The following is a 14,374-nucleotide window of genomic DNA, read 5'->3' on the forward strand; positions in this document are numbered from 1 at the left end:
TTTACTAGTTAGAGATTCCTATGGAGAAAGGACTCAAGAGGTCACCTAGTTCCTTGAGTGCTTTCCTACCTTCGTGGATTATATTGTCTGGAAAAGATCAATCTTGACTCTATTTGCATTTTCAAAAGTATTCATTGATGAATCTTCTAAATTTTCCCTTTAGAATTCAGTCCTGTGTCTAACAAATTTCTAGGTGGTAGATTGGAATTCACAGAGGGTGAATAAAAGGTTATTAACATTAATCTCCTAGGCTCTTCATATATAGAGGCATATTTACCCTGTTTGCAAAATAGGTCAAGCTGTAACTCTTAAATTTGTGACAATGTTGGTTTTCTCAACTAAATTTAAATTTTCTGGAGGACAAGCCACTTTTCATAGACCTTGGTGATAGACCAAAGAATCTAGTAGAAAGATAAAGAGATGGCAGCTTCTCAACAAATGCTTTAGAATGGTCTTAAACCAAGAGTCTCTAAATAGATATTATTTATTTTCTAGACCCAAGGATTGGAGCAGAGGGCAGGAGGTGAATGGGAAAGAATGAGGAAGAAGGAAACATATTTATTGAGTGGCCAGTGTGCATCAAGCATATTGCTCTTTACTGTATACATGCAGTATCTTGTTTTTATCATATCAGCCCTATGAAGTAAATACTGTGACACAATTTTATGGATAGAATTAAGGCTCAGAGAAGTTACTTGAGTTATCCAAGATCGCAAGACCAGTATGTGGTCAAAATGCAAGTCCACCTGATGCCTTCCCATGCTCTTTTCTTGTTCATGCAGGATTATAACATATCACAGTTTATTATATATCTCATCATATGAATAAAAATATGCCAGTTATGTTAAGCAGAAATTATGCACTGTGAAACCTTGAACTAAGAAATGAACCTGTGATTTTAGGTGTTTTGTCAATTAAACAAGAAAGCCTAAAGAAATGTTAAGCCTATTGAGCAATATAGAATATCATTTATATGAAGCATATTTATCTCAAAGCTGGTTGGATGCTCTGTATAGGAAAAACATTAAAATTGTTCTGCTTCACTAAAGTTGAGTGGGGGGAACTGCAGGTTTTCCTGGGAAATCTTCCAGCTGTTCAGTGTGTGCTGAGAAGAATATTCCAGGCTCCTGAAGCAGCTGCCAGTGTCCTTGGAACTCAGCAGAGAGACAACAGGCTGCCAGGATCATGTGTACCTGTTGTCTCCAATTCCTGCCTCTCTGAGGATCTGTGACTTGCAGCTCATTGGCACTACCCCTCTGCTGGTATTTAGTATTGACAGTCTCAGCTCTACTTCTCCAATTTTAACCCCCAAAGGTCTCTTGGCAACTCTCATCTGCTATTATTATTTCCTCTTTCATCTTTTTTTTTTTGCCCTTGTCGATTTTTTAAACTTCTGAACTTTGAATTTAATAGATTTTATTTCCACAGACAATGAAGATAATCATGTGTTCAATGTAATATACAAATATTATTTTGGTGCCAGCCATGGTGGCTCACACCTGTAATCCCAGCACTTCAGGAAGCTGAGGGAGGTGGATCACTTAAAGTCAGGAGTTCGAGACCATCCTGGCCAACATGGCAAAACCCCGTCTCTACTAAAAATACAAAAATTAGCTGGGAATGATGGCTCATGCTTGTAATCCCAACTACTCAGGAGGGTGAGGCAGGAGAATCACTTGAACCCAGGAGGCAGAGGTTGCAGTGAGCCGAGACTGCGACACTGCACTCCATGCAGTGGGTGGGTGACTCCGTCTCAAACAAACAAACAAATATTATTTTGGGGTATGTGTATGTGTGCATGTGTGTGTTTATTCTAAGCTTTCTTATTGAATTTTTTTTTTAATTTCTTATTTTTAAAAATAATTGTGGGTATATAGTAGATGTATATATTTTGGGGGTACATGAGATGTTTTGATACAGGTATGCAATGTGAAATAATCGTGTCATGAAGAATGGGATATCCATTCTCTATGCCGACGTATCTTATTTCTACTACAGTTTCTAATTACTTCCCTAACTACTCTGCTTTTTTTCTTCTTTTCTTGTCCCCTAACTTCCATGACTTTCTATATTCCCTGTCTTAGAATGCTCATCCTTCTCAAAGCTTATATTCCCTTATCTCCAGACATAACTACAGTTCTGATTATTAAGCCTCAGTCTCCTATGTCCAGTTACTCATAAGACATCTTCATTTGGACGTGCTTCCCTCCTTCAAGTATGAAATGCCCACCCCATCATGTCCTCACAACAGGGCACCTTATTTCCATTCCTGATATAGGCACCCTTCAAAATAATAATAATAGAAGACATTTATTGAAAGCTTACTGGGCAAGCCATTACCCTAATCTATCTTTCTAAAGAAACTGAGGTTGGAGAGGAAAGATAAGTGCTGCGTCTCACAGCTAGTAAGTCATAAGTGATGGAGCCACAATTTGAAGTCAGTCTCACTATAGGACATGTACCCTTTCCCACACTGCTTTGTTTTATACTTATCTCTGAATAACAGGAATCAGTTTCATCCCTTAATGTCAGGATAATGGCATTTAGGTTGGCCAATTTAGGCACTGCTATACACATGGGATGTATCCAATAAATATGTGTTGTATCTACCACACAGCCCTCTAGACACATTTCGGAGTGAAGAGTTATGTTTAAATCACATGTCTTAAACTGTATGATTCCCAAGCATTAGTGATGAAAATTACTGTGGAAAATACCTGTCATCCAGAGAGCTATGTTTGCAGAAGAAAGGCCATTTTTAATCTAAGCTAATTGAGGACACGGAGGAAAAAAGAAAGTAAATACCCTCAACTCATGGTATTTCAGCATTCCATTGCATTATATCCTGCAGTGTTTGCTCTTATTTCAAGTTTGTTCATTTGTTTTTATGCCTCTTACTATCTCTGTTGTCCCTTTAAGATTTAAATCTTTTGAGGGTTCCTTTTCTCTTTAAGTCACTTTGAATATTATGTAGGCCACAGCATGCCTCACACCAGAGACAATCAGATGCTTCTAGATGATTAGAATTCAAATGATTAGAATTCAGATAGAAGAAAAGAGATACAATTATTAATCAGTGAAACGTGTAAGAAGTCACATTTGGACATTACAATTATTAATTTGCTTTAAATATTTTTATTAGGTGGCAAGCACTCTTCATGAACTTAGAGATTAAGACTCACAATGTATTTCTCTATACTTTAATTGCTTTTTCATCTGAGTTTAAAAATGTGATCCTTGCTCAGTTTTTGAGCTGTAGTTGAAGAGTGCATCAGGACAGGAACTAATGGAAGTGAGTTGATATCTTTATTTCTCAGGCAATGAATAATAAGTAGTTTGTCGGTAATTTCCATTAATCTGTGAGACAGACAGAATATTATCATGCACTTCACAGTGTGTGTCAGCAATTCTGCCATTTCTAGAAACATAAAATTATCCATGTCTATTTTTCATAAAAACCTTAATTTTTACAGTCATTCAATGGCAATTTAGTTTTGTCCAAAATTCATAAAATTGACTTGTCATAATTCTCCAATTAAATTTATCCCAACTCAAAAAATATTCTAATTGCTGTATACACTAGAGGAATTTATACTTAGAATTCACAACTTTTTTGCCCTAAACAATCAAATAAGCAAAATTATATATAATATGTTATTTTATATATATATATATATATATATGCCTTAAAAATTACGGTAAAATTGCTGTAGAAAATTCAGAAAAAAATATATTGAAACTATTAGTTAAATAGATCTTTCCCCATTCTGTACCTAATTTTTAGAAAAAGTTAGAAAACAGTAGGACAAAAGACTGATATTGGGAGTGGGAAGCTTCAAAAATGAACCTGCTTTCTGGATCATTCATTTAGCAAATTACTTATTGAGGCTTCACATGTCTCAGGCCTGTGCTAAGGTGCTGAGAACATTAACCTTGCCCTCAGGCTATTGCCCTCAATCTTCTGTAACTTGAGCTCTATGTGATGGTTTGTTCTTATTTGGAATTCTCAAAATACGTATATTCTGGGAAAAGATCAGAGATGATGGTAACGGTCATAAAAGGGAGACAGCAAAGTATACACGGTCATGGGGTTTGGGCTCTGGGTTCAGATGCCTGCATTTAAATCTTGGCTCCCTTATGGATGAGCAATGCAATCTTAACCTTGACTGCTCTGTGCCTCAGTTCCACATCTGCAAACAGGAATAATAATGCTGTTTAATTCATAGGGTTATTTGATGATTATGTGAAATATATGCTGAATAAATTTTCATTATCCACGTTGTAACTAACAAAATTAAGGTTCCTCCCCCAACAACTATAGATCTTAGAGCAGGAGACAGCAGCATATTTTTCTCAACATTCTGTCATTTCATAATTTGTTGGTCATAAGAAACGAAGGCAGCATTAAATTGTCTTGTGGTCTCGGTTGTAGTGTCAGGGTAAAATCAGTTATAGGTCAATAACCTGGCTTTATTAATATAACACCTGGGTGATACCTGACTGGCAGGTATTTCCTGCATGCCTGCATCCCAGTGCTATAACCTGCTCAAGGACACAGAGCGCTCCTTACTTAGCTCTGTAGCCTCAGCACCTAGCGCAATCCTTTATACACAGTAGGCATCTGATATATGTGAATTGCTCAGATACATTCTGTTTTAAAAATACTTTTAATTAAAAATATACCTTTACTAAATTATAAACTTATTACATGCACTTTGTGGATCATTTGGAAACAACGGAGCTTAAAAAAACTACAAGCTTAAAAAATTGAAATCACCTATAACCCTGTTATGTAGCAATAACCATTAACATTCTCTTATATATCTTTCTACTGTTTATCCATGAGTACATACCTTTATTTATTTATTTATTTTCAGAAAGACAATCATAAACACTACTTTTGGTAGCCTACTTTTAATTCAATAATATTTAATTCATATTTGTCCAGGTAATTACATAGTCTTCTGAAACATGTGATGCAAGTTATCCCATGTTTATTCTTGAACATTTCAATCGTATTCCATTTTATGCCTTTGTATTGAAATCACTGTAGTTAAGTACTGACATGCTCCTTGCTGTCCCCTTGCCTCTGCCAATGTGCTTCCATACTATTGTGTGCTTAACTTACTACAGAGCCTACCTATGTCATTAGGTTTTTCTGTTTTTTCCTCTTTTTCTCCTCATCAGTCAACATCCTCCATGAAAAAAGAGACCCTATGTATTTTTACCATTTCAATCTTAGTTTGAAGTATACTGCTTGGCTGGTAAAGGGTATTCAATGTATATTTGTTGAACAGATGAATGAAAGGTATTACTTTCATAGGATAATGCTAAAAAACCCATTCTGAAATTTCATATAAAGGTTTATTCTTTGGAGGTAGGTGTGCCTGGGATTTGAGCATGGAGAAGGGATATGAAGCTTGGGGTGGCTGGGGGGGTGCAGAGTAAAGTGAGGGAATCGAGGAGTGATCTGAGACTGGGAGCTGAGGGGCAGGGGAGAAGAATCTGGGAAGGGGAGTGAAAATTTTTCAAATGACTCATCTTTTCTTTTCATGCTTTTCATCAATAGCTTCATTTCTTCTCACTGACCTTTAAAACAAAATTATTGGAAGGAAAGGGAAGGAAAACAATCTTCATTTACCTCTTAGGGGATTAAGTAAATGGGGGCGTGTTTGCTCCTATTTGGGACTGTCTGAATTATATTCAAAGAATCCAATTCCAAGCTTTGACATGTTTAAAAAAATTCCAGCTGTGTATCTAGCACATATTAATGGGGAAGGGAAGGAACCAATGTTTAGGGAGTGCCTTCTATATGCCAGGGATGTTTCTACATTATTGCATTCAGTCTGCTCAGCAAACTTGAGGAGTGAAAACTAACAGGGAGAGACCATTCCACTATGGACCGTGTGATTGCTGCATCCACTTCCTCAGGTCTGAATATCAGAGAGGATGAATTCTCTGGTTAAATGAGGAAATGACATACAGGTAATGTTAACAAATTCTAAATTTTCTGGAACAGTGAGGCTTTTCTATGTTTAGGTATGTTTTGGATGATTAATTTAGAAAGCGGAAAATAAAAACACTCATCCCTAGAAATAAAACCATTTAAAAACTTAGCCTTAAGAAGACAAGATATTTTACCAACACCTGAAGGAGATATATAAAAAGTTAAAAGGCCAGGTGTGGTTGCTTGCACCTGTATCCCAAAATCCCAGCATTTTGGGAGGCCGAGGCAGGAGGATTGTTTGAGTCCAGGAGTTTGAGACCAGCCTGGGCAACATAGCGAGACCTCCCCGCCAACCCCCAATCTATGCAAAAAATAAAAAAATAAAAAATTAGTATGGCATCCTTGGGCATATTGCAGTCCCAGCTACTCAGCTGAGGTGGGACGATCCTTTGAGCCTGGAAGGTCGAGGCTGCCGTGAGCTGTGATCGTGCCACTGCACTCAGTCTGGATGACAGAGTGAAATCCTTTCTAAAAAAACAAAAAACAAACAAACAAAACAAACAAAAAACTGGCCAGGTGCAGTGGCTCATGCCTGTAATCCCAGCACTTTGGGAGGCTGAGGCAGGTAGATCACTTGAGGTCAGGAGTTTGAGACCAGCCTGGCCAACATGGTGAAACCCCGTTTCTACTAAAAATACAAAAATTAGCCAGGCATGGTGGCATGTACCTGTAATTCCAGCACTTGGGAGGTTGAGGCAGGCGAATAGCTTGACTTGGGGAGGCAGAGGTTGCAGTGAGCCAAGATCACACCACTGCATTCCAGCCTGGGTGACATAGCAAGACTCGATCTCAAAAAAAAAAAAAAAAATTAAAAAATATTTCAGGCCAAAAGTATTTTATAATTTTGCATTTACAAAGTGTACATTCAAAGGCAATTAATTACATGGCCTCACACTTTTTAAATTTAGTAGGAGTGTCCTTCTCATATTAACTTTATTTTAATTAGAAATGTGTGAAACTAACAGGAGTTATAAACTTTTGACTTTATTGTTTTTAACTTAGTAAGTGCTTTTATTTATTAATTACTAAATGTCAGGCCAGAACCAATTATGTGTTTGTGTGTTTGTTTTCCTTCATTAGGAAATTGCCAGCTGACATCAGAGAAATGTTCAGGCCTGTTTCTGCATACAGGCCTTAACAAAAATGTGTTTTTCTTTTTGTTAGTATTCTTACTCTACACATTGCGCAAACTTTAAGAAAAGTTGTGGACACATAGTTGGTGTATAAATTTATGAGTTGGATGAGATACGTTGATACAAGCATGCAATGCGTAATAATCACATCAGGGTAAATGGGGTCTCTATTACCTCAAGCATTTATCCTTTATTTGTGTTACAAACAATCCAATTATTCTCTTTTAGTTATTTCAAAATGTACAATAAATGATTGTTGACTGTAGTCATTTTGTTGTGCTGTCAAATACTAAATCTTACTCATTGTATCTAACTATATTTTTGTACCCATTAACCATCCCCATTTCTTACCCATCTCCCAAGCCCCTCCTCAGCCTCTGGTAACCATCCTTCTCCTCTCTATCTCCATGAATTCAATTCTTTTGAATTTTATCTCCCACAAACAAGTGAGAGCATGTGAGGTTTATCTTTTTGTGCCTGGTATATTTCACTTGACATAATGTCCTCCAGTTCTACCCATGTTCTTGCAAATGACTGGATCTTGCTCTTTTTTATGGCTGAATACTACTTCACTGTTTGTATATACCACCTCTTCTTTATTCATTTATCATTTGATGGGCACTTAGGTTGCTTCCAAATTTCGGCTGAATAGTGCAGCAATAAACAGCAAGTAAATGTTTGAGGTAATGGATACCCTATTTACCCAGATGTGATTATTACACATTACATGCTTGTATCAACATATCTCATCCAACTCATAAATTTATACACCTACTGTGTACCCACAATTTTTTTAAAGTGCACAATATGTAGAGTAAGAATCCCAAGAAGATAAACACATTTTAGTTAAGGCCTATATGCAAAAACAGGCTTGAACATTTCCCTGATGTCAGCTGGCAATTTACTAATGAAGTAAAACAAGAGAGTGCAGATATCTCTTCAGTATACTGATTTCCTTTCTTTTGGGCATATACCTAGCAGTGGAATTGCTGGATTGTATAGTATCTCTATTTTTAGTTTTTTGAGGAACCTCCAAATTGTTCTCCATAGTGGTTGTACTAATTTACATTCCCACCAACAGTGTATGATGGTTCGCTTTTCTCCACATTCTTGCCAGCATTTGTTATTGCCTGTTTTTGGAAAAAAGCCATTTTAACTGGGATGAGAGGATATCTCATTGTAGCTTTGATTTGCATTTCTCTGATGATCAGGGATGTTGAGCACCTTTTCATATACCTGTTTGCCATTTGTATGTCTTCTTTTGGGAAATGTCTCTTCAGATCTTTTGCTCAGTTTTTAATCAGATAATTAGATTTTTTTCCTACACAGTTGTTTGAGCTCCTTATATATTCTGGTTATTAATTCCTTGTCAGATGGATAGTTTAAAAATATTTTCTCCCATTCCTTGGGTTGTGTCTTTACTTTCTTGATTGTTTCCTTTGCTGTGGAGAAGTTTTTGTGTGTGTGTGTGTTTGTTTTGTCTTTTAACGTGTCCATTTTTGCTTTGGCTGCTTGTGCTTTGGGGGTACTACTCAAGAAATCTTTGCTCAGACCAGTGTCCTGGAGAGTTTTCCCAATGTTTCTTTAGTAGTCACGTAGTTTGAGGTTTTACATTTAAGTCCTTAATTCATTTTGATGTGATTTTTCTATATGGTAAGAGACAGGGGTCTAGTTTTGTTTTTCTGCATATGGATATCCAGTTTCCTCAGCACCATTTATTAAAGAGATTGTTCTTCCATGATGCATGTGTCGGAAGCGAATTCACTGTAGATGTATGGATTTGTTTCTTGATTGTTTATTCTGTTCTATTGGTCTATGTGTCTGTTTTCAGGCCAGTTATCATGCTATTTTGGTTACTATAGCTCTGTAATATAATTTGAAGTCTGGTAATGTTATGCCTCCAATTTTGTTCTTCTTGCTTAAGATAACTTTGGCTATTCTGGATCTTTTATGGTTCCATATAAAGTTTAGGATTGTTTTTTCTATTTCAGTGAAGAATGTCATTGGTATTTTGATAGGGATTGCATTGAATCCATAGATTGCTTTGAGTAGTATGGACATTTTAACAATGTTGATTCTTTCAGTCCGTGAACACAGAATATCTTTCCATTCCATTTGTGTGTGTGTGTGTGTGGCCTCTTTAATTTCTTTCTTGCTTTTATTTCTTTTTCTCTCTTTTTTTTTTTTTTTTTTTTTTTTTTTTTTTTTTTTGAGATGGCGTCTTGCTCTGTCACCCAGGCTGGAGTGCAATGGTGCAATCTCGGCTCACTACAATCTCCGCCTTCCGGGCTCAAGCAATTATTCTGCCTCAGCCTCCCGAGCAGCTGGGATTACAGGTGCCCTCCAATACACCTGGCTATTTTTTTGTATTTCTAGTAGAGATGGGGTTTCACTGTGTTGGCCAGGCTGGTCTTGAACTCCTGACCTCGTGATACACCCACCTAGGTCTCCCAAAGTGCTAGGACTACAGTTGTGAGCCACCACACCTGGCCTCTTTAATTTCTTTCATCAGTGTTTTATAATTTTAATTGTAGAGGTCTTTCACTTGTTTGGTTAAGGTAATTCGTAGGTGTTTAATTTTATTTGTAGCTATTGTAAATGGGATTATTTTCTTGTATTCTTTTCAGATTGTTTGCTGTTGGCATATAGAAATGCTACTGATTTTTGTATATTGGCTTTGTATCCTGCGTCTTTACTGAATTTATCAGTCCTAATAGTTTTTTGGTGGATTCTTTTTTGTATAGAATCCACCTTTTTGGATTCTTCAGGTTTTTTTCACATGTAAGTTTATAACATCTGTAAACAAGGATAATTTGACTTCTTCCTTTCCAATTTGATGCCTTTTGTTTCTTTCTCTTGTCTGGTTGCTCTAGCTAGGACTTCTACTGTGGCTGAGCTGGCACCCAAGCAACAAGACAAAGTCTTTCCCACCCTTACCCTTCCCTCAAGCAGAGTAGTCTCTCCCTGTGGCCACCACCACCCCACGCCTGGAGTGAGCACTGCCTGGCTATCACTGATGTTCATTCAAGGCCCAAGGGATCTTCAATCAGCTTGTGGTGAATGATGCCAGGCTCTAGGTATCCCTTCCAGGTAGTGGGCTCCCTTCTGATCCAGGGCAGGTCTGGAAATGCCATTCAGAAGCCAAGGCCTGGAATCGGGGACCCCAGGAGCCTGCTTGGTGCTCTACCCCATTGTATCTGAGCTGGTACCCAAGCTGCAAGACAAATTCCCCTGTATTTTTATCTCTCTTTTTTCTCAAGTTGGAGTCTGTCCCCATAGCCACCATGGTTCGGCATGTGCTGGGTCACACCTGAAGCTGGCATAGGTCTGAGTCTCACCCAAGGCCCGTGGTGGGTACAGCCTGGCTAACATTGCTGATTATTCAGGATCCAGTGGCTCTTTTGCCAGCAGGTGATGGATACTGCCAGGAGTAGGACCTTCTCTTTAAGGCAGTAGGTTCCCTTCTGGCCCAGGTGTATCTAGAAATGTTGCCCTGGAATTAGGGCCTGGAATGGGACCCCAGGACTCTACCTGGTGTCCTGTCCTACTGTGGCTCAGCTCGTATCCAAGTTGCAAGACAAAGTCCTCTTTACATCAAAGAAATATACTCTGCCTTTTTATGGAGGAAACCAGAATGTTACTGAGAAAGAGCATGGTTATGAGGAGTGGTGTAACCTATCTTAGTTTGCTTTGAATAAGTTAATGTTTTTAATACAGAATACCTCCAGTATATACAATCATTGCAAGACAGTAACTGAAGTCTGCAAGTCTGGGAGTTTTCAAGCACTTAAGCTCACTTACAGTCAAGGTACTTGTTATTGAGTGGGACAGTAAAAGAGGACAGGGAGCACCCCCTGCCTGAACCTGAGTCTCCATGCTTAGACCATGTCCTCTGAGCCAGCAAAGTAAAATGGAGGAGGCAGAGGTTTTCTTCTTTCTGCACACACCTGTAAGCCCAGCTCATTTTGACAGGAGCTCTCCACCCTCTCAGTCTCTGAGGTGTTCTTCTCTTCCTCTTTACTTACAACTCTCACACCTCCTCCTGGTCTTGGACCCTTAAAATAATGGTGAGTAGTAAAGCATTAGTCAGATTAAAAACCCCTGGTAACCTCTCTCTCATAAGAAAATGCTTTCAAGCAGTAAAAATATGCTTACAGTGTTCTGACTTGTCATGTTAAAGGACAAGTTAACCATCTCAGTCCTAGTCAACACTTCTGATATTTCCCACTACCTCAAGGTAATGCCCTAATTTCTTATTATGACCTATTATGTACTTTAAGGCATAGTTAATCTTTGGACTCTTATACCTTCAAATTCTGGGCTTTGGCCAAACTGAGCTACTTCATTTCTCTGAATGAGCCATACTGTCGTGTCCTCAACAAGTTACTTAACCTTTCCAAGTTTGGTTTTTAAATTAATAAACAGAGAATGTTGCCACAGATTTGCATGCAAGAACTTTATTAGGGAGTGCTGTCAGAATTTCCACTAAGATCTGTCACCCGCGGAACAGAGAAGAAAGGAGGCTTTGAGAGAGCAAGATGCCAGCCTGCCTTGCCACCAGTCCTATAGGAGACACTGGACTTGGGATGGCTCTGCAGAGTGCTGGAATAAGGGTCCTCTAGACTGGATGTTTTTGTCCCCCACAATTCATATGTTAAATCCTAACTCCCAATGTGATGGTCTTTGGAGGTGGCATCATGAGGAAGGAGCCCTCAGGAATGGGGTTAATACCCTTATAAAAGAGATCCCAGAGAATTCCCTTGTCCCTTCTGCCACGTGAAGGTGCAATGAAAAGATGGCCATCTATGAACCAGGAAGTAGGTCCTCACCAGTTATCAAACCCTGCCTATGCCTTAATCTTGAACTTCTGAGCCTCCAGAACTGTGAGAAATAAATGTCTGTTGTTTATAAACCACTCCCTTTATGGTATTTTGTTATAGCATCCCCAATAGACTAAGACAAGGGACAAGGGGATTGAGCCTTTATACTTCCTTACTGAGCAGTCATGGGATGCAGGCTGACCTTGGAAAGCCAGGGTGACCTTGAGTGAGGCTACTGTCTTACGGGGAGGGCAGGTCCTGAAGAGGGACTCCACTGAGATCCATCAGCCACCAATACTCCCAGCAGCTGGGGAATAAGTGTTTGTGTTCTAAAGTGGATAATCTGAAGGTTTCACCACTGCAGAATGAATACCTGTTTCATAAGGTAATTATGATAAATTTATTCCTGTGCCGTGCCCCCCAAAGCACACACATATACACATATATGCTTATTCTTCAGGTCTCACCTTGCATCTTATCACCTCTGGAAAATTTCCATGACTACACACCTTCCAACCTACAGTAAGCTATAGTCATCCTTTTGGCTTCTATAGCATTATTTATTTAATCCTGTAGTAGCAATTATTATACAATATGACAATTTCTAGCAATGGTCTGTCTCCTCATCAGACTGTAAGGGGCAGGAACCACAGGCCATAGTACTTTTCTTACTCTAAGCATCTCCTCCATTATATTGTGATTATAAAGATTAACCACCTATACCACAAACTCCACAAGAACAGGTCAATATCTGTTTGTTTGTTTTTTTCTCACTGTTTTATCCCATAGCACAGTACATGGAATGTAGTCTGAGCCTGATAAATATTTTGGTGTATGAATGAGTGAATGTTGAAATTTCTCTGGGAAGGGAGAATAAAGACAATGGCATTGGATGGGGAGAGCATATCTAGAGTTCTAGATTGCTGACAGTTCTGGTATTCAAAGGTCCCGTGATGGGACTGCTCAGTTATGTGCAGTACTGAGGAACACTAGCTAAACTTTTCTCTATACCAAACATTTATCCAAGTGCTTCACAGGTACTAACTCATTGAATCCTCATGATAACCCTAAGAAGAAAATACTGTCTATTTTACAGATGATGAAACTGAGATATGGAGAAATTAAATCACTTGGTCAAAGTCACAAAGTTGAAGTAGTACAGGTGACAGACATTAATCCTCCATGACTTCCATTTTCTCAAATGAGAAGATCAACACACTCACTCTTATATCTTTCATCTTTTTTTCCGTAGTTCTGGATCTTTCAGACCTCATTATGTGCCCCAGTGCTTCCCCTCACTAGACTCTGTGTGGGTAGATGAGCCTAAACTGGGTCTTGTGAAGGCCATGGGGATGAGGTGACTGAAGACCTTGCTTTCACGGAAGAGTTTTGGTAAAGATATTCCTGTGGATATGGGAGATGCCAGAATTGTGATGAATCCTTTGATTAAACATGAAAGGAGGAGGAAGGGAAGGGGGAAAGTGAGACCAGGCACTGAAGCAACTCATGCACTTAGAAGACCTTCCTCCTCTCTTTTGGTGGCTATCCCTTTAAAAAAGTTACAGCAAATTCTTACATCAAAAAAAATAACCTTAAGCTTTATCATTCAGAGCTTAGTAGGTAGAGGAAATTTTTTTTTTATTGGAGGAGGGAGTAGAGGGCAGGAGGGCTTTATTCTCCACACCACATAGCTTATAGACTCCCCTCCTTTGAGAGGCAAGGCAGGCTGTGGCGCCTTGGGTCCATCACAGATGGATGTCAAGCTGTCATAGCACCTTAGGAAGTGTTGGGCTAGGTGGGGAGAGTGATAGGAGCCCTTCTTCTATTATTTCTAATCATCCCACTCTCCTCCAAAGTGATAACCCTTAATAAAATCCTAAATTGTTTTACTTCAAGGAAAAACTTTGAAAACTGGATTGAGTTTGAGTGTTTTATCATGACGCCTTTTTCTTTTAAAAGGAGTCCTGGAAGCCAAATGTCTGGGGATGGATTTAGCTTACTTGCTTCCAAAGAACAGTTGAGGAACTTATTAGGCTGTGCTATGATATTTTAGTGCATGTATTTGGTAGCTGTTTGTGTGGCAAGGAAAGTGTGTTGTCTTAAAAAGTAGACATTTTTATTCTTGGAAGAAAATTGTCTCTTAAAACACTTTTAATACATTTACTTTTACTTGCTTTTATTGCTTGGTGAAATAAATAGTAAAATTAACAGGAGCGATCAAAAAGTCCTTCTAGGTCACATTTAGAAACTGCTAGAAATCTGAATTTGAACACTATTAGACTGAATTGTATCAGGCAATCTTTTATTTTAATTATATACATACATTTCAAATAAAATGCCTGTTTTAGAACTACCATAGAAACAAATATTTATTTATTTATTTATTTATTTATTTATTTATTTATTTATTTTTT

The 14,374-nt window shown here is 38.3% G+C and overlaps 1 protein-coding gene across 2 annotated transcripts in view; it reads left to right on the forward strand.

Moving 5' to 3' along the window:
• Positions 1-14,374, forward strand: part of PRKG1 (protein kinase cGMP-dependent 1) — a 1,295,238-nt gene that overhangs the window by 42,339 nt on the left and 1,238,525 nt on the right. The gene's annotated exons all lie outside the window — the stretch shown is intronic.

This window comes from Pan paniscus, chromosome 8 (genome assembly GCF_029289425.2).
Source record: "Pan paniscus chromosome 8, NHGRI_mPanPan1-v2.0_pri, whole genome shotgun sequence".
Taxonomy (NCBI): Eukaryota; Metazoa; Chordata; class Mammalia; order Primates; family Hominidae; genus Pan; species Pan paniscus.